The sequence below is a fragment of the Microcaecilia unicolor genome, chromosome 1 (genome assembly GCF_901765095.1).
Source record: "Microcaecilia unicolor chromosome 1, aMicUni1.1, whole genome shotgun sequence".
NCBI classification, from domain to species: domain Eukaryota; kingdom Metazoa; phylum Chordata; class Amphibia; order Gymnophiona; family Siphonopidae; genus Microcaecilia; species Microcaecilia unicolor.
The window spans coordinates 243,469,262-243,495,063 of NC_044031.1; the positions used below are offsets into that span (position 1 = coordinate 243,469,262).

Sequence of the window (25,802 nt, forward strand, 5' to 3'; positions counted from 1 at the left end):
AGGGTGGTGTTAAATTTGTTTTCTCCTACCTTGCGGTGTATTGCGGGTATGGTTGGTGGGGTTATGCTTGTGAGCATCTGGGGTAACCCAGGGGAGGGGGGTATGCTTGGTTGGGTTGGGTCTCTCTTCTCTGGTGGGTTGTTTGGGTTGTTTAGTGGGCGGTCTTTAGTGGGGGGTTGTGTGTGTGTGTGGGGGGCTCCTCTACCTTCTACCTATCCTCCTGTTGCGATGCCCCATGTTGCAATGCAGTTAGCCTGCCCCCTTGCTAGATATCTCAGTAAGCTACTCCGCTGGTGCTTTCCATATCAGCCTCTAAATGAGTGCAGACCTTAAGTTTTTGTCTTACAATGTAAAGGGTCTGAACTCTCCTCAAAAGCGGTATAAGCTTTTCCAGGAACTTCTGCTCCACAAGCCCCAAGTGATTTTTCTGCAGAAGATTCATTTAAAAAGGGAACATGAAAAGTACTTGACTCATCATCATTACCCATACGTTGATTGGGCTTCCGCTGCTGATTCATCCAGGAAACGGAGGGGTTGCGATATTGATTCATGGCTCTCTGCAGGTACAAATATTGAAAGTTAGGCGTGACGTTGCGGGTAGATATTTGATTTTGCAGGTATTGTTAACTAACGTTGCTCTCACCCTGGTAGCTGCTTATGCTCCTAATGATTCTCAGGGGGCGTTCTTTGCTCGGCTGGTGAAAATTGTCCAAGCTGATCCAGTCGGTAAATTGGTTATAGGGGGTGATTTTAACACGTGTTTTGATCCAGCATTGAACAGGTCGGCTGGGGGGTCCAGCGCGGATGCTAAGGTTTCTTCCGCTCTTGTGTCTCTGGCTCAATCTTTGGCTGTGGTGGATGTGTGGCGATTGCATCATCCTGCAGATCGGGACTATTCCTTTTACTCTCATCCTCATGGTTCTTATTCCCGTATTGATCACTTGTTGTTTGATGTCTCCTTAATACAGGCGGGATTGTTCTTCTGAAATTGGACCTATCACTATTTCTGATCATTCGCCGATTTGGGTACAGCTTCCGTCCTTGGGTGAAGCAATTCGGGATGGACCATGAATGTTTCTTTACTGAAAGAGGATAAAATACTAGCTGACTACCGTTCACTTTTGAAAGACTATCTTGAGCTCAACTTGGACTCGGGTCCGAATTTGGGGATTGTGTGGGATTGTTTGAAGGCAGTTACGAGGGGGTTTTTCCTGAAACTGGCCAGTTCCCGGGCAAAGGCTAGGAGACTGGAAGTTGCAGATTGTGTTTCTCAATTGTCTCGTTTAGAGGAGATCCACAAGGTTTCCCACTCTCCTTCTGTTTTGCGGCAAATCCACTCGTTGCGATTACGACTTGATGCTGTGTATTTGGAAGAGCTGGCCTTTATTCGGGGTCAACAGCAGCAACAGCGTTATATGTTTTGTAACAAACCTGGTCGATTATTGGCTCTTAAGCTGCGGCAGCATAGGTTTGACCGTACTATTTTGCAAATTGCCGATGATAAGGGCGGGGTGCTGACAACCTCTTCCTTGATTCGACAACGGTTTCAAACCTTCTACCAAACTCTGTATTCGGCTGACCCTGCGTTGCAGCCTGGGGCCATAAACATCTTTTTGGCATCCCAAGCTTCCCTCTCTGACTGAGGAGCAAAGGGATAGGTTGGATGGTCTCATCCAGGTGGACGAGGTAGTTAAGGTGATTAAGGGCTTGCCTGCTGGGAAGGCTCCTGGGCTGGATGGGTTGCCAAACGAATTTTATAAAGCCTTTCATGGGGAACTTGCCCCACTTTTGGTGGAAATTTTGAATGGAGTGCGGGCCGGTGATGCTTTGCCGCCTTCCATGATGGAGGCTTGGATAGCTGCCATTTTGAAGCCTGGTTCTGATAAAGTTAATTGTGCTTATCGCCCTATTTCAATTCTGAACTCAGATGTTAATATTATAGCTAAAGTTTTGGCTAACCGCTTAGCTAGGGTGCCAGATCTTATTCATCCTGATCAGGTGGGCTTTGTCCAGCATCGGCAGCAAAAGATAATGTTCGGCGCATGGTCAATTTGTTACATGTTGCTAAGCAGACAGACCTTCCCTTATGTTTGTTGGGGTTGGATGCAGAAAAGGCATTTGATCGTGTGCATTGGCCTTTCCTGTTCAGTGTTTTAGAGCGTATGGGGTTTGGGGATGGATTCAGAAGTTGGATTCAGGCTCTATACCGGTCGCCTACGGCTTGTGTGTGCATCAATGGTGGGAGTTCCCTTGCGTTTCCATTATCGCAGGGCACACGGCAGGGGTGCCCCCTTTCACCTATGCTGTTCGCCTTGGTAATGGAGCCTCTTGCTTGTGCTGTGCGGGCCCATCCGGATATTTCAGGGATTACTATGGGGGATCAGGAGTATAATTAGCACTATTTGCTGACGATATTTTACTTTCCTTGACCAAACCTCTCCTCTCCATGCCTAATTTACTCAGGCTTATGGGTGCCTATTCCTCTGCTTCGGGTTTTAAGCTGAATATGTCTACATCAGAGGCAATGGCTGCTAATCTTCCTGAACCTGTTTTGCTGTCATTGCAAGCTCATTTTCCTTTTAAATGGGTAACTCGGGGAATTAAGTATTTGGGGGTTCTTCTTTCACAGGATTTTTCGGACCTGTTTTCGATTAATTATCCTCCACTTTTACGGGATATTTACAGAGACTTGGATTCTTGGGACTCTATTGAGCTGTCCTGGTTTGGACGGATAAGTACTGTGAAAATGAATGTGCTTCCTCGCTTGCTGTATCTCTTCCAGGTTTTGCCTCTCCGTTTATCTCACGAGTTTCTTTCGGGTTTGCAGAATCGTTTACTTAAATTTATATGGTTCAATAAACGGCCACGCCTTTCACGTTCCCTGTTGTATGGTGATCCAAAACGTGGTGGGTTAGGTGTACCTAATCTTTTCTGGTATTATAAAGTGGCTCAAGCTGTGGCTGCTTTTGAATGGTTCCATGCTTCTTCTCAGAAACGGTGGGTAGAACTGGAGCAGGTTTCAGTGGGCTTGTGTCCATTACGTTTCTTGATATGGCTCCCGCGTCGTTATCATTCTCTGCCTAGAGTGATGTGTTCTTCTATCAAGACCACATTATATTACTGGGATAGTTTATTTGAGATGCCGAATATGGTTCTTTCTGGATTTACGCCCTTGTTATATAATCCAACGTTTTCCCCAGGTCTTGGTTCGGGGCTGTATTTGCGTTGGTTTTCAGCGGGCTTAGAGACTTGGGGTCAATTTTTTGACGAGGAGAACTTTGTATCTTTTCAATACCTGGTTGACACTTACTCCATTTTACCGACTGATATTTACGCTTATGTGCAAGTGAAGCACTTTCTAACCTCTAGTGTGATCAAGCCTCTGTTGATAAGGGAGGCTTCCTTCTTAGAGAGTCTTTGTGAAGACTTGAGATTTACAAGGGGTTTAATCTCCGGTTTATATGCCTATTTGCGTGGTTTAGCGCGACCACCGGTTGGACATCGTATGCATTGGCAGCGGGAGTTGGGCTTGACTTTAGGTGATGATGTTTGGACCAATATGGAACATGCGTTATTACGAACGTCTGTTTCTGTCCCTTTTAAAGAAAACGCAGTCAAAGTTTTACACCGATGGTATTTGACTCCTGTTCAACTGCATCACATGTTTCCAGCAGTCTCACCTTTATGCTGGAGAGGTTGTGGCTAGAGGGGTACTATGGGGCATACCTGGTGGAATTGTAATAAGATACGGTCATTTTGGAAAGCGATTCAATATAGACTCCAGAAGTGGCTTGCTAAATCCATTAAGTGGTCACCGGAATTTTTCATATTTCCTGGTATACCTCCTGGACTAACCACATCACAGGGTATATTGGTTCACCATGCTATGTCTGCTGCTACTCTAGCTGCACATTGGAAGTCTCAAAAAGTTCCTTCTTTGATTCCATGGCTAAACAAGTTATGGTACATTTGTGAGATGGAGAGATTGTGGGCTAAGCGACATCTTACTTTGTCTAAATGGGAGGCTATTTGGGCGCCTTTTGTAGATCATTGTTCGTTTTAAGCTATGGGTATGGATTAGGAAAGGAGGAATTTTTTTTTCCTACCCCAAGGGAATTGGTTGGGCTTCTGTACTCAAAATTTATGATAAAATAATGAAGTTACTTTATGGTATTCTTGGGTATTTTAAAGAGAATTACTGCTGTTACTTCTGTTGCATTTGATTATGATGTTGTATTTGTCTTACTTTATGATCTGTTTTTTGCTGTCTCTTTCTATTAAATAAAAACTAAATAATGAAAAAAAAAAAAGAAATATATTTGTTTGCTTCAACCCCTACCAGTCTTAATCTGTTACAGCATCAATTTGACCACTAAGAAAAGGAAAAGTGACATTAAAAAAGTTTGAAAATATGAAATAAATACATTCTAATAAAAATGCTATCTTTTATTTGAAATGTTGTTAGTGGTTGTCCTGGGTCAGGTTAGGAAATGCATTCACAATACATACTAAACAAAGCATACTTGTTCTCCAATTCAACATGTCCAGTGCGTTTGACATGGTAAACCACAAAATACTACCTAAGACTCCTAGATTATTTCGGGATTGACGGAAACATACTTAAATGGATCAAGGGCTTCCTAACCACCAGAACATATCAAGTGAAATCAACTTCAAACATATCATCACCATGGAAAGCAGATTGCGGAGTACCTCAAGGATCAGCACTATCACTGACCCTTTTCAACCTAATGATGACCCCACTAGCCAAGTCCCTATCCAACCAAGGCCTTAACCCTTTCATCTATGTACATGATGTCACAATATACATCCCTTACAAACATGATCTGGCAGAAATCACCAACGAAATAAAGCTCAGCTTGAACATCATGGACTCATGGGCAAATGCATTCCAACTAAAACTCAACACAGAAAAAACACACTGTCTCATCATCTCATCCCAATACAATACATACAAACCCACAAACATAAACACCCCAGGTCTCACCCTTTCAATCACAGACAGCCTGAAAATTCTTGGCGTTACAATCGATTATAACCTCTCACTTGAGAACCAAGTGAAATCTACAACAAAGAAAATGTTCCACTCAATGTGGAAGCTCAAACGCCTGAAATCATTCTTCCCGAGGGAAACATTTCGCAACCCGATACAATCAATGGTACTAAGCCACACAGATTACTGCAATGGAATTTATGCGGGATGCAAAGAACAAATCATAAAGAAACTTCAAACCGTTCAAAACACAGCAGTCAGACTTATATTTGGAAAAACGCGATTTGAAAGTACCAAACCCCTCCGAGAAAAACTGCACTGGCTCCCAATCAAAGAACGCACTGCTTTCAAAATCTGCACCCTAGTTCATAAAATAGTCGATGGTGAAGCCCCGGGATACATGACAGACCTCATAGACCTACCAACCAGAAACACAACAGGGTCAACACGAACATACCTAAATCTCCACTACCCAAGCTGCAAAGGACTCAAATACAAATCAACTTATGCATCCAGCTTTTTCTACATAAGCACACAACTATGGAATGCATTACTAACAGCCGTGAAAACAACGTATGACCACCTAAACGTCCAGAAATCACTAAAAACTAACCTGTTCTAAAAGGCATACCCTACCGACCCAACTTAAATGCCTGAACCCTGCAACACAACAAAACCAAAGCTCAAAATGGACAAAAAATAACTCTTCCTCACTACAATTCCCTAACGCGTTTGTCACACATGAACCTTATTCTACCACAACATCACTTTCTATTTGTTCATACCGAAATTGGCGAATGCCTTTACGGTACTACGTAAGCCACATTGAGCCTGCAAATAGGTGGGAAAATGTGGGATGCAAATGTAACAAAAAAATGACCCCCCTCCCCCCATAGATAAAAGAGTTAAATGCATTGGGGGGGGGGGGGGGGGTAGAGCAAGATGGCAGTTCTGTCAAGAAGCGGTTTGGCATCTGTTTCTTATTGCAAAAAATTACCCGTTGAGACCATAAGAAAGTGGGAGTTCTCGAGTTGCCAAGCCCTGCTCCTTAACCATGGCCCTAAAGATTAGTGTCTTCACCCATTCTCTCTCATATACATGCGCCCCCTGTGCCGTCAACCATTCTCTCTCTCTCATACGTGCACCCCCTGTGCCATCAACCATTCTCTCTCTCTCATACGTGTGCCCCCTGTGCCGTCAACCATTCTCTCTCTCATACATGCGCCCCGTGCCGTCAACTATTCTCTCTCTCTCATACGTGTGCCCCCTGTGCCGTCAACCATTCTCTCTCTCTCTCTCTTATACGTGTGCCCCCTGTGCCGTCAACCATTCTCTCTCATATGTACCCCCCCCCCATGCCTTCACCCATTCTCTCATATATATGCCTCCCTGTGCCTTTCCTCCCTCACCCGGTTGGTCTGGCGTCTCCCTCCCCTCCCAGTTTAACTTTTCATTTTCAGTAAGCCTTCGCACCCTGCAGCGGCAGCCGTATTGAAAAACGCAGCCTTGGCCTGCACTTGGCCTTTCCATCGTGACCCATCCCATCCTGAAAGCAGGAAGTTGCATCAGAAGCCAGAGAGTCAGAGAGAAAGGCCCGGTGTAGACCGAGGCAACGTTTCAATACTGCTGCAGCTGCAGGGCGAAGGCATACTGAAAATAAAAAGGTAGAACAGGAGGGGAGAGGACAGAGTCCCTGGGGGTCTGGGAGGGGAGTGAGATGCCAGACCAACCGCGAACGTGGTTAATTATTAATCACGATTAACTTGTTAATCGCTATTAGTGTGCAGTTCTCAAATAGAAAGTTCTCAGAAAAAGAGAAAAGCATGGTCCATTCCCAAAAGTTGACTGCAGTCATAGCAACAGTGAAAGACGGAAGGACAACACACGTCTTTAAGCTAAGTACATTTACATAAAGCTAATGTAAATTCGAGAAGGAACAGTTGAGTAGAAGAATCTAAACAAGTCACGAGGTCACACACTTAACTAAGACAAATGTGATTAATCTATCTTCCTGTCAACTGACAGAGTCTGAATTGTCTGTTTTATCGAAAGGATTGTCTCTTGTGCCCTCTCAGAAACATGATAAGTTTCAAAGTAGGGTAGAGCTGGAGAAGTTTTTAAAGGAAGCTCGATATCAGACTGTTTTTTGTTAAATCTACTGGCACGACAGAAGATAGTTCTAGAGTTAAGCTTCAGTCTACATGGGTCCCTCCGGGTCCCCTTGACCCTACCCTGGCAATTTTTAAACAGGTAGTACTGAGGAATTTAGAAGCCATGGAAAAACGATCGTTCACTCCCCCTATTAATCTGCCGGTGAGCGAACGCAGGGCACTTAAAGTATTACAACAAAATCCCCAGATTATCATCAGAAGGGCTGATAATGGGGCAGCGGTGGTAATCCAAGACCGAATGACCTATGATACAGAAGTATGGAGGCAACTGAAGAGACGGACTACAGAGAACTTATGGAAGATCCGACAGATGGGCTGAAGGTGCAGATTTTTGACATCACTGGAGAAGCTTCTGCATTAAGCCTCATCACACAGAAAGAATTTAAATTTCTTAACGCCAAGACGCGGAAGGTCCCTGTCTTGTATACCTTGCCGAAGGCACATAAGACTTTAGTAGAACCCCCAGGTCTCCCCATCGTCTCAAGTAGGGGATCAATACTAGAACCTCTGTCAGTATACGTTGATACTTTTCTTAGACCACTGGTGGCAGAAGGGAGATCGTACATTAAAGATTCCACGCAGTTTATGAATTTACTTGCTGGGTGGTCTGGATCGTTAGATGGACTTCTACTAGTGACCCTGGATGTAGTCTCTCTATACACCGTGATTCCTCAAACAGAAGCTTTGTGTATTATAAAGAGATTCATTCAACAACAATCACAGCTGAAAGAACACCTGAGGTCTTTTGTACTTGAACTTGCCTCTCTTGCGATGGAAAAGAATTATTTTAAGTTCAATGGGAGGATTTTTCAACAGATATCAGGTGTAGCGATGGGGGCAACTATGGCCCCCTCAATTGCTAATCTTTTTATGAGGAATTTTGAAGATCTTTTTGTGTATCCTTGTCGCTATGGTGATAAGATTAAATTATGGATACATTACATAGATGACGTGTTCATGGTCTGACATGGAGACCAAGAGACGTTGGACCATTTTCACTTATTTGAATGCCTGTCACCCTAATATAAAATTCACTATGACTGCTGATCGGCAAGAACTGACGTTTTTGGATGTAAGAGTACAGAATAAGACGAGTCATTTTGAAACATCAGTGTATAAAAAAACAACAGATTGAAATATGTTACTACACTATGCCAGTTGCCATCCCAAAATATTAAAAGATAATTTACCTTTTGCTCAATTTTTGCGCTACCGAAGAATCTGTTCAGATGATAGAAATGTCCGACACCAAGCAAGAGGGTTACGTGAGCAGCTGTCAGTGAGGGGTTACCGAACACGGTGTTGAAAACTGCATACAACAGGGCTAAATACACCAGCAGGGAGTTGTTGTTACAACCGAATAGGAAAATGGATGATGAAGATTCTTCCACATACACATATGTGTTGAGGTACACCACACAAGCAGGGTATGGGTCAAAGATTATCTGGAGACATTGGATCATCATACAGACACTGTCACAGTTTGCTGAGTCCTCTGTGAGAACAGCCTATAGCAGAGGGAGAAATCGAAAGGAGCTATTGTGCCCTGCAACTTTTAGACCTCCACTAGATAACACCCTAACTTATGCAGGACATAAGCGCTGCAGACGTCGCATGTGTCCGATTATGTTGGAATCTAATAAAATTACAGATCCGTCTACAGGATGCAAGTTTGCTCTGTATACTAACACGACGTGTAGATCTAAGGGAGTGATTTATTGTAACATCTGCCCATGTGGTAAGCTCTATGTTGGGCAGACCTCCCGTCAACTATACGTGAGGCTTATTGAACATAAAAGTGTAATCTCTACTAAGAAAATGACCTCGTCACTAGCGGTTCATTGCACTGAACACACACATGATTTTGATTCGCTTAAATGTGTGACATTGCAACAGATTGGGACCGGTCTGCAGGATGAAGATGCCCAACGGGCACTCTTGAGAAAAGAACAACAGTGGATCTTTCGTTTGAACACTTTAGCTCCTAAGGGGCTCAATGGGACGATTGAATGGATTCATTTTTTTCTGATCTTTTCTTTCCCATTCCTCAGTGCCGATCTAGAAGAGTTCTGATTGGGTCCAAATGACAGCGTCTGACGTCATAGGAAGTAGAAAAAGCAGCCATGTTTTGTTTGTTGTTGCCCTTCATGCATCCGTCAGCAGAGTGAATGGAATGTAAGCTTTTGTTTGCGTTACCTATGAGTTGAGCATTAGGTGCACAATTTTAGTGCTCTCTCTTCTTTCTGACAGAAAATGTGACCAGAGGTTCTGAAGAAGCAGAAGCGAAACGGGGGCCAAAGTTGACCACGGTCATAGCAACAGTGAAAGACAGAAGGACAACACACGTCTTTAAGCTAAGTACATTTACATAAAGCTAATGTAAATTCGAGAAGGAAAAGTTGAGTAGAAGAATCTAAACAAGTCACAGAGACTAGGAGGTTTTTAGCCGATTATGAAGGCGGCCTAGCCCTCCTTTTGCAAGTGAGCAGAAGAAGTGCTTCTCGAGGCGTTTTCCTCCTCAGAACTAATTGTTTTTTATGTTTAAACGATTTTTATTGATACTGCAGCAGAAATAAACAGTGTCCTACAGGGCTCTGCATACAACATACATCAAACCTTGATATAACTATACAACAGTTTGCTAACTAATATGCAGCATTTTTGAATTTTGTATATCAACAAGAAGAAGCCCCGTAATAAAGTCCCTCCCTCCCTCTCCCAACCCCCAACCCACCCTTTATCTTCCCCCCTCCCCCCCCAAACTTAACCTACACTCCCCATTCCCCCACTCTCCCCCCCTCCCTCCCTGTTCCCAACCTGAAGGATTTTTCCAATTCAACATAGGAAGTTCACCTTGCATTTAGAAGTAAGCTCCGGCCTCTAGGGTTTAAGATGCGTAAATAGGGACCCCAAATGGCCAGAAACGTGGTTCTCTTTCTCTGCGAGTATCTAATCTCGCCAGCCTCCCAGGAAATTAGCTGATGCAACTGGTTCCTCCAATGCCAGTATGCTGGGGGGTCTTTTACCGTCCAGTATTGTAAAATACATTTCCTAGCCAGTAAGCACATCTTACGAAGTAACAGTATTTCAAAACGATTCTGCCCTCGAAAGGAATCTGGAAGATCTAAGATTAATTGTTCAACTGTTCCCCGGGCCTTAATACCCAATCTCCTTTCCCAAAAGCCACGAACCTGAGTCCAAAATCTTTTCACTAGGGGGCAGCTCCAAAACATATGTAGTAATGTACCTGGACTCGTTCCGCATTTGAGACAATTTGGACTACGATCCCCTCCCATGTGTGCTAATTGTGTCGCTGCCACATACCCTCTGTGGATACATCGATATGCACATTCTCTCAAACGAGCATCTGTTACCAACAGGGGTATGCGCGCCACTACCCTCGGCACGTCCCATGTCACCAATTCAAAGCCCAATTCTCTTTCCCACACTCGTCTCAGTGGCCCATAATCTCTAGGGGGTTGCCATCTAGTTAATGCCTTACAAAGCAAGGAGACAGTAATTTCGCCCTCGCCCAAAGAGTGAAAAAAATCTCGTAACTTACCCCCCACTTGCCCGGTCAAAGAGGCTTCCGGCAATGACGCCACATAATGTTGTATTTGCCTTATAGCAAATCTGTTGCCCCAAGAATCCCCCACCCTGCTTAACAAGTCTCCAGCTGATAGGGGCCGCCCATCTCCATTCAGCAGATCAGCCAAGCATATAATTCCTCGACTCGCCCAGTCAACAAAATATCGACTCGACATCCCAGGTAAGAACTCACAGTTCCCACATATTGTAAGCTGGTCTGACACTGTTGGGTCTCCCCCAAGCTGGCGCACAAGTTTCCTCCACACCTCTCTTAGCGGACGCACCAACACGCTCGTACGTAATCCCTCTGGTATGTTACCTATTTTGTGATGTAGCAATGAGAAAAGTCGATAAGGTTCCAAATATGCCGTTTCCAATTCAATAGGGGTGTAACGTTGAGTCTCTAGAAACCAGTCTCCCAAATGACGTAACTGGCATGCCTGATTATATAGCGCTAAGTCCGGCATTCCCACCCCACCTTGTCTCCAGTTACCGACCAAGCAAGAAAACCGAACTCTTGGTTTCCTACCCTTCCAACAAAACTTAGATGCTAGTGCATAAAAGCTCTGTAGGTCCTTCCGACATAACCAGATTGGTATTGCCTGCAAGACATAAAGCCACTTAGGGAACAGTACCATCTTTATCAGATTAATTCTACCCAACAACGATAGCGGTAAATCCATCCAGCCTTGTAGCACATTCCGGGTCTCCTTCAGCAGCCAAGTAGTACTGAGATCATATAAACGAGAGGTGTCCATAGGCAGCAGAAATCCTAAGTATTTAAAAGAATTTTGCGCTTGTCTCAGAGGAAATTCGCCCCTCCATTCTCTCCATATCTCCTCTGAGGAGGCCAGGGCTTCCGACTTCTCACAATTCAACCGAAACCCCGCGTAATCTCCATATTCTGAAAAGAGTTCTAGCAGTGCCTCCAACGAATCCTGCGGACTCGTCAGATGAACCAAAATATCATCGGCGAATGCAGCCACCTTAAACACCTCCCTCCCTATCCTCGTGCCAGCTATAGCTGGCTGCTCCATTATATCTCTCAATAAAGGGTCTAGCGTTAGCACGAACAATAGAGGTGATAGAGGGCAGCCCTGTCGCGTTCCCCTGCCTATGTCAAAGTCTGATGTTACAAACCCATTAACCGAGATGCGGGCCCTCGGGTTCGAATATAATGCTTTTATCCCTGAGAAAAATCTACCCGAAAATCCATATTTCCGAAGGACCGCATATAAGAAGTCCCAGTGAACCCGATCAAAAGCTTTTTCCGCGTCAAAGCTTATTAGTAAAGATTTTTTATTCCCTCTACTGCTAGCTTCTAAAGAGGTCAGGACTTTACGGACGCTTTTAGCAATTGTTCGACCCTTTACAAACCCTGCTTGGGAATCATGTATTAATTTTGGTAAAATTTTTGCTAGTCTATTTGCCATGATCTTAGCCAACAGCTTAACCTCAAAATTTAAGAGCGAAATCGGCCGATATGATGCTGCCGATTCTGGGTCTTTCCCTTTCTTAGGGATTACAATAATACATGCGGTGTTTAAATCAGGGGGCACCTGCTCCTGCTCTACCAAGGTATTGAACATTAAGGTTAAGGGCTCTATTATCTCTTCCCCCATTAGTTTGTAAAATTCCGCTCTATAACCGTCCACCCCGGGAGCTTTAAACAATTGACTTTGATTAATGGCCAACGACACCTCCTCTGTCATAATTGGGTTATTAAGCCTCTGCTCATCTTGCGTAGATAGACTTGGTAACTTTAACTGTTCCAAATACGAGTCTCCCGACAGACCTTCATCCGGTGGGCTCTCATATAACCTTCTATAATAGTTATAAAAAATCTCGCTAATTCCTTGATCTGTGGAAATTCGTCTATCTTGCTCGTTTTTCATGATTAATATCCTAGTTTTCCCTTGCTTGGCCGCAATTAGCCGCGCCATCAAACGCCCCCCTTTGTTGCCATACTTATAAAGCTGATATTTATAATAATTTTGAGCTCACACAGCTTTTTGGTGAAGGAGTTCATTTAACGCTGTCTGCAAGGATAGTAAATGTTGTTTACTCTCTAGGGAGGGTTGCCGACCATATCTCCTCCTCGCCTTACACACTAATTGGCTCAATCGCATTATTTCCTGAAGCCGGGCTTTACGTTTATGGGCCATATAGCTTATGATTTCACCCCGAAACACCGCTTTAGCCGCCTCCCAATAGAGGATTGGGCGATCAGCATGCGGCCCATTATGTAGCTTATAATCGCTCCAACTGCGAAGTATAGAGGCCTTAAAAACTGGGTCTCGATAGAGCTCCACAGGGAATGTCCATCTGCCATGTCCTCCCTGTTCCTTCTTAGGCAACCAGCACATTTCCACCCATGCATGATCTGAGATTACTGTGGCACCTATGACTGCACTTGGCACTGAACCAAAAAGCTGCTCCGAAACCAACAAATAGTCAATTCGCGCTTGCGTGCCATGCGCTCGAGACAGATGTGTGTAATCCCTCCCTTGCGGATCGAGAGTCCGCCAAACATCCACCAGCCCCATCTGTCGACAGAGATTAGGCAGCCCCCGATTCTCCTGTCCAGGAACCTGTCTCCGGGGCCCAGTACAATCCATCAGAGGGTCCATTACTGTATTGAAATCCCCTCCTAGTATTATGGGTAGAGGATGCTGTCGTAGCAATTTCATTGTAATCATCTTGTAAAACCTCTTATCATATTGGTTTGGGGCATATATATTCCCAAACAGCACTGGCTGACGGTTTATAGTAACCTCACAGACCAAAAATCTCCCACCCGGGTCAGTGTATCTAATATCCAATTTATCTACAATCCCCTTTCTAAACAGGATGGCAACCCCTCCTTTCTTCCCCCGAGCCGCTGCAGAGACGCACTCCCCCACCCACCAAGTGCGCAATTTCGCATGTTCTACGTCCGATAAGTGTGTTTCTTGCAATAGGGCTATATCTACTTTGTGCCGTTGTAAGTGTTGTAAGATTTTGGAGCGTTTAATGTGGGATGTAATCCCTCCTACATTCCATGTAACAACCTTCAGGGGACCTCACTTCTATTTGATACCATTCTTTGCGGTTTATACCATTCTTGCTTTGAAGAGGGGTGTCCCAGCCACCACCCCCCTCCTTTTTCCAATGTGCTCCATATACTTCCCTTCCAAACTTTTATGGGATGTATCCTCCAGGCTTCTGCGTCTCTCTTCCCCCTAACCCCCCCTCCCTCAGCCCAACAACCCCCCTCCCCCCCAACTAACCCTAACCCCCCTTGAAAATTCCCCCAGCCCCAAAATGGGACCATCACGTTTAACGTCCCTTACCCCCACCCTCTTGTAAACCAACCCCCCTCAAATCTTTATAACCACAACATAAAATTATTGCAGATTGCATCAAAACCTCTGCACATTATCGATTTATACACATCAACAACAACATTTCCACCATTAAGTCCTTCACCTTCCTTCACTGTTTTGCTGAGCTGTAACCATCTCCTCCAGAATCCTTGGAAATCCGGCAGCCCAGCCAAGTATGTGTTTCCAGCTGACCTCAAACAATTTGATCAGTAGGTGTCCTCACGGATCCCCAAGGAGACACCTTATATGCTCAGCTGCCTCGTCTCCATACCAGTTCCCACAGTTACCAGGCACACTCCACCACTGAGACAATTTACAGTGATCCAGAATCTTAAATTAGCAATTTGTAATCCATGTTTGCTAGGGCTACAGAGCCATCTTCATCACATCCACTATATTCCACACCACATGTCCTTCTTGCGGTCAGCGCTCCTCAACGGATCTCAGAAAGGCCTGCGCTTTTTCCACAGAGGTGTAGATTGTTGTCTCCGCCTGATAAGTGACCCGCAGTTTCGCAGGATATTGCAAGGCAAATCGGATCTTCCTTTCAAATAATTTCGTGCAAATCGGGGAGAACTTCCTCCTTTGCATCGCTACTGCCGCTGAGTAATCCTGGAAACATAAAACCTTCTTGTTCTCGTAGCGCAGTTCTTGATCTTTTCTTAGAGCCTGCAGTATAGCCTCTTTATATGCAGAGTTTAATAGTCGACATATCACCACTCGTGGCTTCGCGTTATCTGATTGCCTGGGTCCCACCCGGTGCGCCCTTTCCACTCGGAGGGTTCCCAGGTCTGTAGGCAGTTGTAGCTGTTCCGATAGCCAGGATTCTAGGAAGACTCTCAAGTTAGTAGTTTCTAGCGCCTCCGGCAGCCCCACGAATCTCAAATTATTTCTACGGGATCTATTTTCAAGATCCTCTAACTTCTCTTCATAGGCCTCTAATTGGGTTTTCAGTTTCACATTTTCCTCCTCCATTTTCAAAACTTTGTCCTCCAGGGCCCCCTGGCGTTGCTGGAACTCCGCCAAATCCTTATTAAGTTGCCCCAAGTTTTCCTGGACCAGATCTAATTTGTTATCGATAGGTCCCAGGCGCCTATCCAGCAGCGGCTCCATGGCGCTCGTCACCTCCGCTACCACCTCCGCCGAGCTCACCGTGTGCCCGGGCGGGCTCGGCGGGGCCGCCATTTTGTCATCGCCACCTCGCGTCTTGTCTTTGGCGCTGCGGACACTTTTCGCTGCCATAATGAATGTTTGAATCGCTCAAATGCTACACCTTGACTTCCGATTCTGAATCTGCAAAGTTTGGGGATTCGCTGCCGACTAATTCACCCGATTTTGAGGGCTTAGCGGGTAAGCTGGCAGGAGCGGGAGATTCAGCAACCGCTCCTGTTCATGACGTCACGTGACCTCCGAACTAATTGTTTTTTTGCTTACCTTAACTGGTTTTCTTGAGTTATATGAAGTATATATAAGTGAAACATCAAAGCATTCCAGTGACATTCTAACAGGATAGGGGTGGATAGGTGAGAGACAGGAAGAGTCGGGTGGATGAGGGACAGGGAGATGTGCATGGAGACAGGAGGGTGACAAAGAAGTACAATTTTATGGTCTATAATGGGCTAGAAAACCCAGATCTTTGTTAAGTTCTGTCTGGTGGGTGTCAAAATATTTAATCATTCTGACTTCAAAGGTCTTACATTCCTGTATTGTTTTAAAGTTCCCTTTCAGGATTCTTACCATGAAATCACTAGTACAGTGTTCTGGTTTTGTAAAGTGCTGCCCCACAGGCGTGACATCCTTATTGGTACTAGCATTTTTCATATGGTGTCTACGCAAGTTAAATCTCCTCTTTAGCATCTGACTTGTTTCTCCAATGCAGCAGCCTTCGTTGCATTTTTTACCCTGAATGATATATACCACATTGGAAGGTTAAAAGATTAAATTTAATCTGGGCTCCTCCATCCCCTATCGCAGATAAACTGAAGCTCCTTGGTGTCATTCTGGATTCCCACCTGTCCCTCGACCTTCAGCTATCAGCTATTAAGAAGAGAATGCTCCTCTCCATGCACTTGCTCAAACATATCAAGCAGTTCCTTCCATTTGACCTTTTCCGGACTCTAATCCACTCTCTTGTGTTGAGCCATTTTGACTACTGCACTGAGATTTACACTGGATGCAAAGAACACACCCTTAAGAAACTCCAGACGGCACAAAACATGGCGGCAAGACTACTATTTGGTAAATCTCGGTTTGAGGCAGCAAAACCTCTAAGAGAGAAGCTCCACTGGCTCCCGATAAAAGAGCGTATTTAATTCAAAATCTGTGCTCTCACCCAGGGATGCTCCAGTTTTTTATTTTATTTTTGTTACATTTGTACCCCAAGCTTTCCCACTCATGGCAGGCTCAATGCGGCTTACATATTGTATACAGGTACTTATTTGTACCTGGGGCAATGGAGGGTTAAGTGACTTGCCCAGAGTCACAAGGAGCTGCCTGTGCCTGAAGTGGGAATTGAACTCAGTTCCCCAGGACCAAAGTCCACCACCCTAACCACTAGGCCACTCCTCCACTTTATATGTTCAGCCTGATTGACCTCCCTCCTAGAAATTCCATAAAGCCGTCTTGCACTTATCTTAATCTCCACTATCCTAACTGTAGGAATCTCAGATACAAATTGCTCTTCGCTACTGGAATGCTCTACCATCCTCATTAAAAGAAACTAACAACTACACCCTGTTCAAGAAAGTCCTCAAGACTTATCTACTACTACTATAAATCACTTCTATAGCGCTACCAGTCGTATGCAGCGCTTTACAATTGAACATGAAGAAGACAGACCCTGCTCAAAAGAGCTTACAATCTAAATCAGGACAAACAGACAGGACCAAAAAGGATAAGGGAAGGACAGACAGACAGAAGGACACATAAGGATAAGATAAAAATACAAGTCAGGAGTCGAAAGCAGCATCAAACAGGTAGGTCTTTAGTCCGGATTTGAACGCAGCCAGGGATGGAGCGAGATGTAATGGCTCAGGAAGCCTATTTCAGGCACAAGGTGCGGCGAGATAGAAGGAGCGGAGTCTGGAGTTAGCGATGGAGGAGAAGGGTGTAATTAGGAGAGATTTGCCTAGTGAACGGAGTTCTAGGGAAGGAGTGTAGGGAGAGATGAGGGTGGAGAGGTAGTGAGGGGCTGCAGAGTGAATGCACTTATAGGTCAACAAGAGGAGCTTGACTTGTATACGGAAACGGATAGGGAGCCAGTGAAGTGATTTCAGGAGAGGGCTGATATGGGCATAATGACTTTGGCGAAATATTAGTTGTGTGGCAGAGTTTTGAACAGATTGAAGAGGAGAGAGATGGCTGAGTGGAAGACCTGAGAGAAGCAAGTTGCAGTAGTCTAAGCGAGAGGTGATGAGAGTGTGGATGAGGGTTCTGATAGCGTGTTCAGAAAGGAAAGGGCGAATTCTGGCGATGTTATAAAGGAAGAAACGACAGGTTTTAGCAATCTGTTGAATATGGGCAGAGAAGGAGAGGAAGGAGTCAAAGATGACCCCAAAGTTGCGAGCAGACGAGACAGGAAGCATGAGCGTGTTGTCGACAGAAATAGAGAATGAGGGAAATAGAGAATCGCTACTGGAATGCTCTACCATCCTCATTAAAAGAGACTAATGACCACACCCTGTTCAAGAAAGTCCTCAAGACTTATCTCTGTGACAAAGCTTACTCCGCTGTTACTTAACTACCTGCTGTCCCTCACTTGTTTCCCCTGTTGATTTCCCCCCCATGTTGGTCCTTATTCCCTGTTCCGCCCTGGAATTAGTATGATGTAATTTCTCTAACTGCTGTTAGCCACATAGAGCCTGCTATGTTGGGAATATGTGGGATATAAATGTTCTAAATAAATAAATAAAATAAGTAAGTACAAGTGACTTACTATATGTGCACAGAAAAAATCTTTCACTTAGCTTCTCCATCCGGGTGGTGACAGCAGCAAACGGCTTCCGCAAGATCTCCAACCAGAAGCTGCAGTGGATTTGATTGGAGCTCGTCCCGGTTGGAGATCTTGCGGAAGCCGTTTGCTGCTGTCACCACCTGGATGGAGAAGCTAAGTGAAAGATTTGTTCTGTGCACATGTAGTAAATCTCTTGTACTTATTTAATCTTTTTCAGTATTGTGTTGACATTAACTCGACACATTATTATTTAAATATTTTTCTCTGTTTTTTTGCCTGCAAAGGTTTTTTCTCCATTAGGAAGTTCTTTTCCTTTGCAGTTGGTTTCAGAGGATTATTGAAACCCATGATAGTAGCCACTAAAATAGGGGGAGACCATCTCTGAAGGCACCCCAGGCTGTTGAGGTTTCCTTTTCATATGATTCATATTATAATAGTCTGGGTTAAAGTCAAGATTTAGAGCAAATTAGTTGATGTGTTTCAGGTGATTTTTGCTCTCCAGTACATATTTTTGATTTTATAGCATACTACTTACAATGCCAACACAATACATAACATTTTGACAGGGCCTCTAACCAAGGCTCTTTTCTGCCTCTATTCAATAAAAACATACATAATGAAAACATAACACCCACAGATGTACAGAAATGATTCACAAAAATTTCCCCCTCAACCTCCCCACAAATTACCACACAGTACTATATACATCACACAACTGTCACTCATCCTACTCCATTCATGAGAATTGTTTGCTTCTTAAATATTATCCTGTCAGTCATCTGCCTCAAAAACAGACAAATTCAGAACATGCAACAAACCCATCCCCTTGAATTGCCTGGAGGGGCCTGGAGCTCACTTACTCTGCAAGCTTTAAGTGACTGACACGAAAAACAGAACCTTCCATGTCAAGTAGCTCAAAGTGAGCTTTCGTCAGCAAGGTGAGAACATTGAGATCCCATGATTTGGGGGGGGGGGGGGGGGCCTGACAGGAGGTTTGAGTTAACAGTAAGCACCTCATGAAGCTGACAACTAAAGATTATGCTGATATGGGTTTAATTACCCTTTAAATGGTGATAAACTGACTACACTGAGGTGGACACTTTACAGTGCTGGATCTTTAGACCAAACTTGGGGAGGTGTAAAAGTTATTCTAGAAGTTTTCGTGTGGGACAGGAGAAAGAATCTATGGCCTTGCTCTTACACCAGATAGCAAACCTTCAATCCACATCACCTTCTAGTGGATTCGCCCCTGGAAGCAAGCAAACCCCTAGAGACACCCTCAGGCAGATGTAAGGAATTGACCTCTAGCCTCTCAATCCAAGCCATTAGGGCTAGGGACTGAAGACTGGGATGCAAGAGAGATCCCTTGTTCTAAGTCATATTGTTTGGAAGGCATTCCAGTCTCCACGCATCCTGGCAAGCTAGCTCCAGAAGCATGTGGAACCGTACTTGCGTTGCCCAGTATGGGGTGATGAGGTCATTGTTGCCTTGTCTTATTTGAATTTCAGGAGAGTTTTTGCTAAGAGAAGTGCTGGAGGATAAGCCTACAGAAGGACCTTCCCCCAATTAAGGACAAAAGCATCCAAGGCTAGTTTGCTGTGTGATCCTAGTCTGGAACAGTACTGGGGACCTTGTGATTCAGGTAAGTGATGAAGAGGTGCACCAAGGGGGTGCTCCACTCCCTGAAGATCTCCCTGGCTATGCCTACATTCAGTGATCACATGTGTTTGTATGACCCGACTCAGCCTGCCAGACAACTGTTCTTCTCTACCAGATAAGTGGCTCTGAGGACTATGTCTGGGAGGTGGCCCAGTGCCACATTCTAATTGCTTCATGAAATAGGAGGTATAAACCCATGCTTCCCTGCATGTTGATTTAAAGAGTAAAGGGTCATGGATTTGATATACCACCTTTCTGTGGTATAACCAAAGCAGTTTACATTTTATTATTTGCAAGTACTTTCTCTATCCCTAATGGTCTCACGACCAAGTTTTTGTACCTGGGGCAATGGAGAGTTAAATAACTTGCCCAGGGTCACAAGGAGCTGCCATGGGAATTGAATCCATTTCCAAGCCCACTGCACCAACCATTAAGCTACTCTTCCACTTAGTACATCGCAACCTGATTATCTGTTTGAATGAGGACAATTTGATTCAGTAGCTGATCTCTGAAAGCTTTTAGAATGTTCCATATGATACAGAAGTTGATCTGGTGCTCTCCCTCTCCCGAGAATAAGGCTGCTGGCGCTAACTTTTAAAAAGGAGAAAGAGCAGGTTTTAAACTAGAATGGGGTGGGGGGAAGCACACAGTCGCCCAGGAGCACATGGTTCAGTGTGGAGTATACTTGAAGGATACTATTGAAGCAGAATAAAAATACAAACAGGCACACAACTGCTTACAAAACAGTATATAAAAAAACAACAAAGCAGTGGAATCAAATGCATTTATTGGAATACCCGACATGGCCATGTTTTGCCCTCAGGCTGCGTCAGGGGTACAAACTATCAAAAGTGTATATAAATATATCATATACACTAATAGTGGGATGAGAACCGTTATTCCAAAAATCTAGTTCCACTTATCTGCTACTTCCAACTGAACTGATATGCATTAACGTAGAGTATAAAGCACTAAATGATGAGATAGATATAACAGGCATCTCAGAAACCTGGTGGAAAGAGGACAATCACAACCAACTGGACACTGTGCTAACAGGGTATAAATTGCATCGCAATGATACAGAATATCAAATTGGAGAAGGGGTTGCACTGTATGTTAAAAAGGGAATTGAGTCAAACAAAATAAACATTCCACATGAAACAGGTAGCAGCATGGAATCATTAGAAAAGTTGGTAAATTGGGCAAAATACAATAATGGGTGATTTCAATTACTCCAATATAGACTGGATAAATGCTACATTAGGGAGTGCCAAGGAGATAAAATTTCTAGACCTAATAAATGACTGCTCCTGGGAGCAACTGGTCCAGGAACCAACAAGAGGGAGGGGCAGGGGGGAGTCATTTTAGATCAAAGTCCTTGGTGGCGTGCAGGGCATAGTACGAGAGGTAATGGTGTTGGGTCCCCTTGGAACAGGGATCATATCATGATCAATTTTAAGCCATCTGGAATGAAGCCACAAAGGAAATCTACTGTAGCTGCATTTAATTTTCAAAAGGGTGACTATAACAACATGAGGAAAATGGTTAAAAAGAACCTAATCAAAAATACTATATTGGAAGCCCAGACCAGATGCATTCTACTATTTGCAAAACTGGAAATAAGAGAAAGCGCCAGCCAGCATGGATAAAAGGTGAAGTGAAAGACTATTACAGCCAAAAAAATGTCCTTCAAAGAATGGAAAAAGGACCCAAATGAAGAAAATAAGAACACAGGCACTGGCAAGTTAGATGCAAAGCACTGGTAAAGAAGGCTAAAAGAGAATATGAAGAGAAACTTCCTGCAGATGCTAACACTAACAGCAACAACTTTTTCAGGTATATCAGAAGCAGAAAGTCTGCGAGGGAATCCGTGGGACTGTTAGATCATGAAGGAGCAAAAGGGGCACTCAGGGAGAACAAGGCTATAGCGGAGAAACTGAATGAATTCTTTGCTTCAGTCTTTATGGAAGCAATTTCCAATGATCAACCAGAGTCTACATATCATGCATTCATGGGCGGATGCATTTCAGCTGAAACTCAATGCAGAAAAAACCCAATGCCTAATACTCACCTCTCAACATAACACGAACAAATTCACCACCATTAACACACCAAAACTGAATCTTCCAATTACACCTTAAAAATTCTTGGAGTTACTTAAATGTAGTTAATCAATGGATGAGAGCAAACAGGCTAAAGCAGACAATGGCTAAGACTCATTATGTTGTTATCCAGTCTTCCAAGCCCTGATTTTCTATTGTCTTTTAATATAAACAATTTGCACATTTCTCTGGTGAATAAAATGCGTTCCTTAGGAGTCATTCTTGAAAATGATTAGTATTTTCTTTAAGCTTAGAGTGGTATGATGGTTGAAGGAGTATCTGCTCAAACTTTTCGGACTGTAGTTCAAAGTACAATAATGACTATTTTAACAGCTTGCTCTTAGGACTGATGAAGAAAAGTCTGAGATTTCTGCAACTCATGCAGAACTCTGTAGCTCAGGTACTGTATGGAATAAACAGAATTGATCATACTTCACCAGTTTTGATGCAACTACATTAGTTGCCAGTTGAATTTAGAATTTCTTACAAAATTTTATTGCTAATCTTTAAACTTTTAATTTATTTTTATTTTATTTTTGAAATTTGTTTATTGGTTATGATAAACTTTTAATTAATGCTCTCTCAGACTATTGTGGCAACTTTGTATCTGCATCAACCGGTACGGACCTCGGAATCCTTAACTGCATTATATGATGTATCTTCTTTTTGATCTATTAGACTTGAAGAAAATAGAGCTAGGATTTTTTTATGTAGTTGCACCAAAAATGTGAATGAGTCACCCTATCAAATTCATTCTTTGCAGTCTATTTCTCAGTTTAAGAAGATGTTAAAGACAACTTTATTTCAGCAAGCTTTTGGTCTTGTACTTTAATTGATGTCCTGTGATTCAGATCACATAAGAGATATTAAAGATGTTTAAATTTGATTATGTTATTTTACTGATTATATCAGTTATATTTTGTCTATGTTTATTGCATGAATATGTATGTAAATGTTATCCACATAGGATTTATGATATGCAGGCTAATTTTACAACAATGAGAACCCACTGGTCTGAGGTTACAAGGGGTCACCTTGCTTGCAAAAACTCAGTCTACCTCTACCAGTAGATCATCTGGAATAACTACTTTTATTGTGGCTATGTTCTCCTGGAACCAATCAAGAGCTTATCCCTTGTTTTGAGCCAGGAGCTGGCTGGGACTTCTGATCCCTCTGCTGCTGTGTGCAGGAGCTCTTTCTGGGATGGGAGGGTGGTGAGGGTTAGAGGAGAGAAAAAACCTATGCCTTTGAGAATACCTGTTGCCCTCCGTCAGGTTATTTCCTCGATGAGGCAGCTGAGTCAGGAATAGGCTGGGACAGCAACTTGAAGGTCTCAGAATGCTTCTTGATGTCAGTGATCTCCTCCACCTTGTCACCAAAAAGATTATCACCCTGACACAGAATGTCCACCAGCTTTTCCTGAACCGCTGGTTCCAGGTCCGACGTACACAACCAGGTGAGTCTGCACAACCCAATACCCATAAGCAGAGGCCCTGGAAGCCATATCAAAAGCATCATAGGTTGCCCAGACCATGTGCTTTCTACACTCTTACTGCTAGGCTACTAGCTGGAGGAGCTCTGCAGCCTTCTCTAGGGGCAGAGAGACTGCAAACTCCACAACACTGTGCACTAAGTTCCACTAGTGCATGCTCATTAAGAGCTGGGTAAGAATGTATGTGGGAGGCAAGCATAGCATTCTGAAAATTTTCTTCTCAAAAGATTCTAAAGTCCAAGCCTCCCTCCCCAGAGGTACAGAGGATTGAGTCTTGGAGCTCTTGGCTCTTTTGAGAGCGGATTCAACCTCCACTGAATGCCAAGGAAGCTGAAACTTCTCAAATCCAGGAGTCTTCTGGACTCTAGAGGATGTACAGAGAGGGGTCTCTCACTGCATCATCTATACATTCCAAAGAACTCTGTGTACAAGCACAGTCACAGCTTCCTTTGGAGGAGTATCAAACTCAAAGACATCCAATAACAACTCTGGGTTCATCCTCAATGTCCAAATTAAATGGGTGGGATCTAGCCATCTCCCTAATAAAATCAGAGGAGGAGAGCTCTTCAGGAGAGGATTGAAAGGATACTAAGGGAACCTTCCTCTGAGATGACCTCTAGTGCTTCTTCAGACTCCTAGGAGCAGTCCAAATCAGACTTGTAGAAATAACCCACCATGGATGTGTGAGTCTGTGCCTGTCTCGGTCTGACAGGTTGACCATGCCTTGGACAGGGGCACCAAGGGACACGTGATTTCTGGTGCCCCAAGGAAGGTTTCTCCCCCAAGGGACTGGACACCAACATTGTCTCAATGTGCACTGGCTCCGATGCCTTGTGATAGCCCGATATCAATGTAAGTGCGACACCAGGGCCTAGAACTCCAGAAAGGGCTGAAACTCCAATACAGCCTACGTCAAAGCCCTTGATGCTCGACATCACATTGAGCTAGGAGATACCCCGTCTCCTCACAGTATGGACCAGCTCCACACCTCGAGAGGAGCCACTGATAAAGGCTGGGGCTCAACCGGTATAGTCACATCTTTTGAAAACATGGGACCGAATCGATGGCCTCGTGTCACTGATCTTGAGTCCTTGGAGGGTGAGTACTCCTCACAGTGGGGGTGCTTCTCAGGTATTTATGGCCTCTATGTCCTAGTGCTCTCAATGCCATACCTCAAAGCCAGTGCCAATGCCTCTTGGTTTCTTGACAGATGGCATTTTAGTCCTTCAATGTTGATGAGGATGAAGACAAATCATTTCTTGCCCCGTGGGTGGGATTGGAGGATGTCCAATCCTGCTGGTCACTACCAATGCTCAACGTCAAGGCAGGCAGAGACCTCAATGTCGATGTACCCTCAAGTGTACAATGCAGTTCTCTGAGCCACTGGGACCACTGCCTCAAAGCAAAAGTCAACGAACCGGACTTCTCTGTACCAAAAATACATTCACACTGTTTTTCATGACCTCCAATACTCATATCCGTGAACAGAGCTTACTAGAAGGACTACAGACAGGCCCCAATTAGTGTCCCTGAGGGACATGGTCCTGCTACACTACCTTTTGAGTCTCATGTACAAATAGTGTCGACTAAGGTATTTGGTCTATTATGGAAATTAAGATGTACAAGATCTTGCTTTGACTTAAAGGCTTTTCAGCTGATTGCCCAGACGCTGCTGATGGGCCATTTAGACTATTGCAATGTCATTTATGCTGGTTGTAACAATTATTTATCGCAGACTTCAGACATTGCAAATGCTGCAGAAAAGTTAATTTGTAGAACTTCTAGGCTCGAGAGTGCTACACCACTGCTGTGTGTCCTCCATTGGTTACTAATGGAGGCTCATTCTATCTTCAAATTATGTCGTTTGGCCTATTTAATTCTTTATGGTAGGGCCCAACAATACGATTCCATCATAATTAGTCGATGTGGACATAGAACAAAATCTTCGCAAACTTAAAGCCACAAAGAACACAGTGAAGATGACACAAAGAAATAGTCCTAAGATGATGCAGAATGAATTCCAATTTATTAGTAGGTCAACATAACTCATGCAAATCTACAGGGCTCGACATGGCCGTGTTTCGGCTAACTGGCCTGCCTCTTATATTCTTATATAATGGCTTAAAAAATACTGTAGCTGTCAGCCTGTGATCGGGAAGAGACCTCTTTTGCTTAGGACTGCAATGCTTTTTTTGTAGTGTGAAAATCTAAGTTTTGCTTTGAATGGAACGTTCTCCTTGCCCAAAGTGTCACCATCTTTCAGGCATTTAGTTTCTCTGTGTGTACCACTGACTATCAGGCTACTTCACCCAAATACTCGTGGAAAGCCCCATTTGGTACAGCATGTTAAGGGAGAAACTGGAGTGTCCAGGTCAGGATGGAGCCTTCTATAAAATATGTAAGAGTATGCCACATACATTTTCTAGAACATATAATAGGAGCATCAATTTTAGAAAAAT

The 25,802-nt window shown here is 43.9% G+C and overlaps 1 protein-coding gene across 1 annotated transcript in view; it reads right to left on the reverse strand.

Annotated features, from left to right (window-relative positions):
- Positions 1 to 25,802, reverse strand: part of LOC115471506 (E3 ubiquitin-protein ligase MARCH6) — a 350,986-nt gene that overhangs the window by 78,103 nt on the left and 247,081 nt on the right. The window lies entirely within an intron of this gene.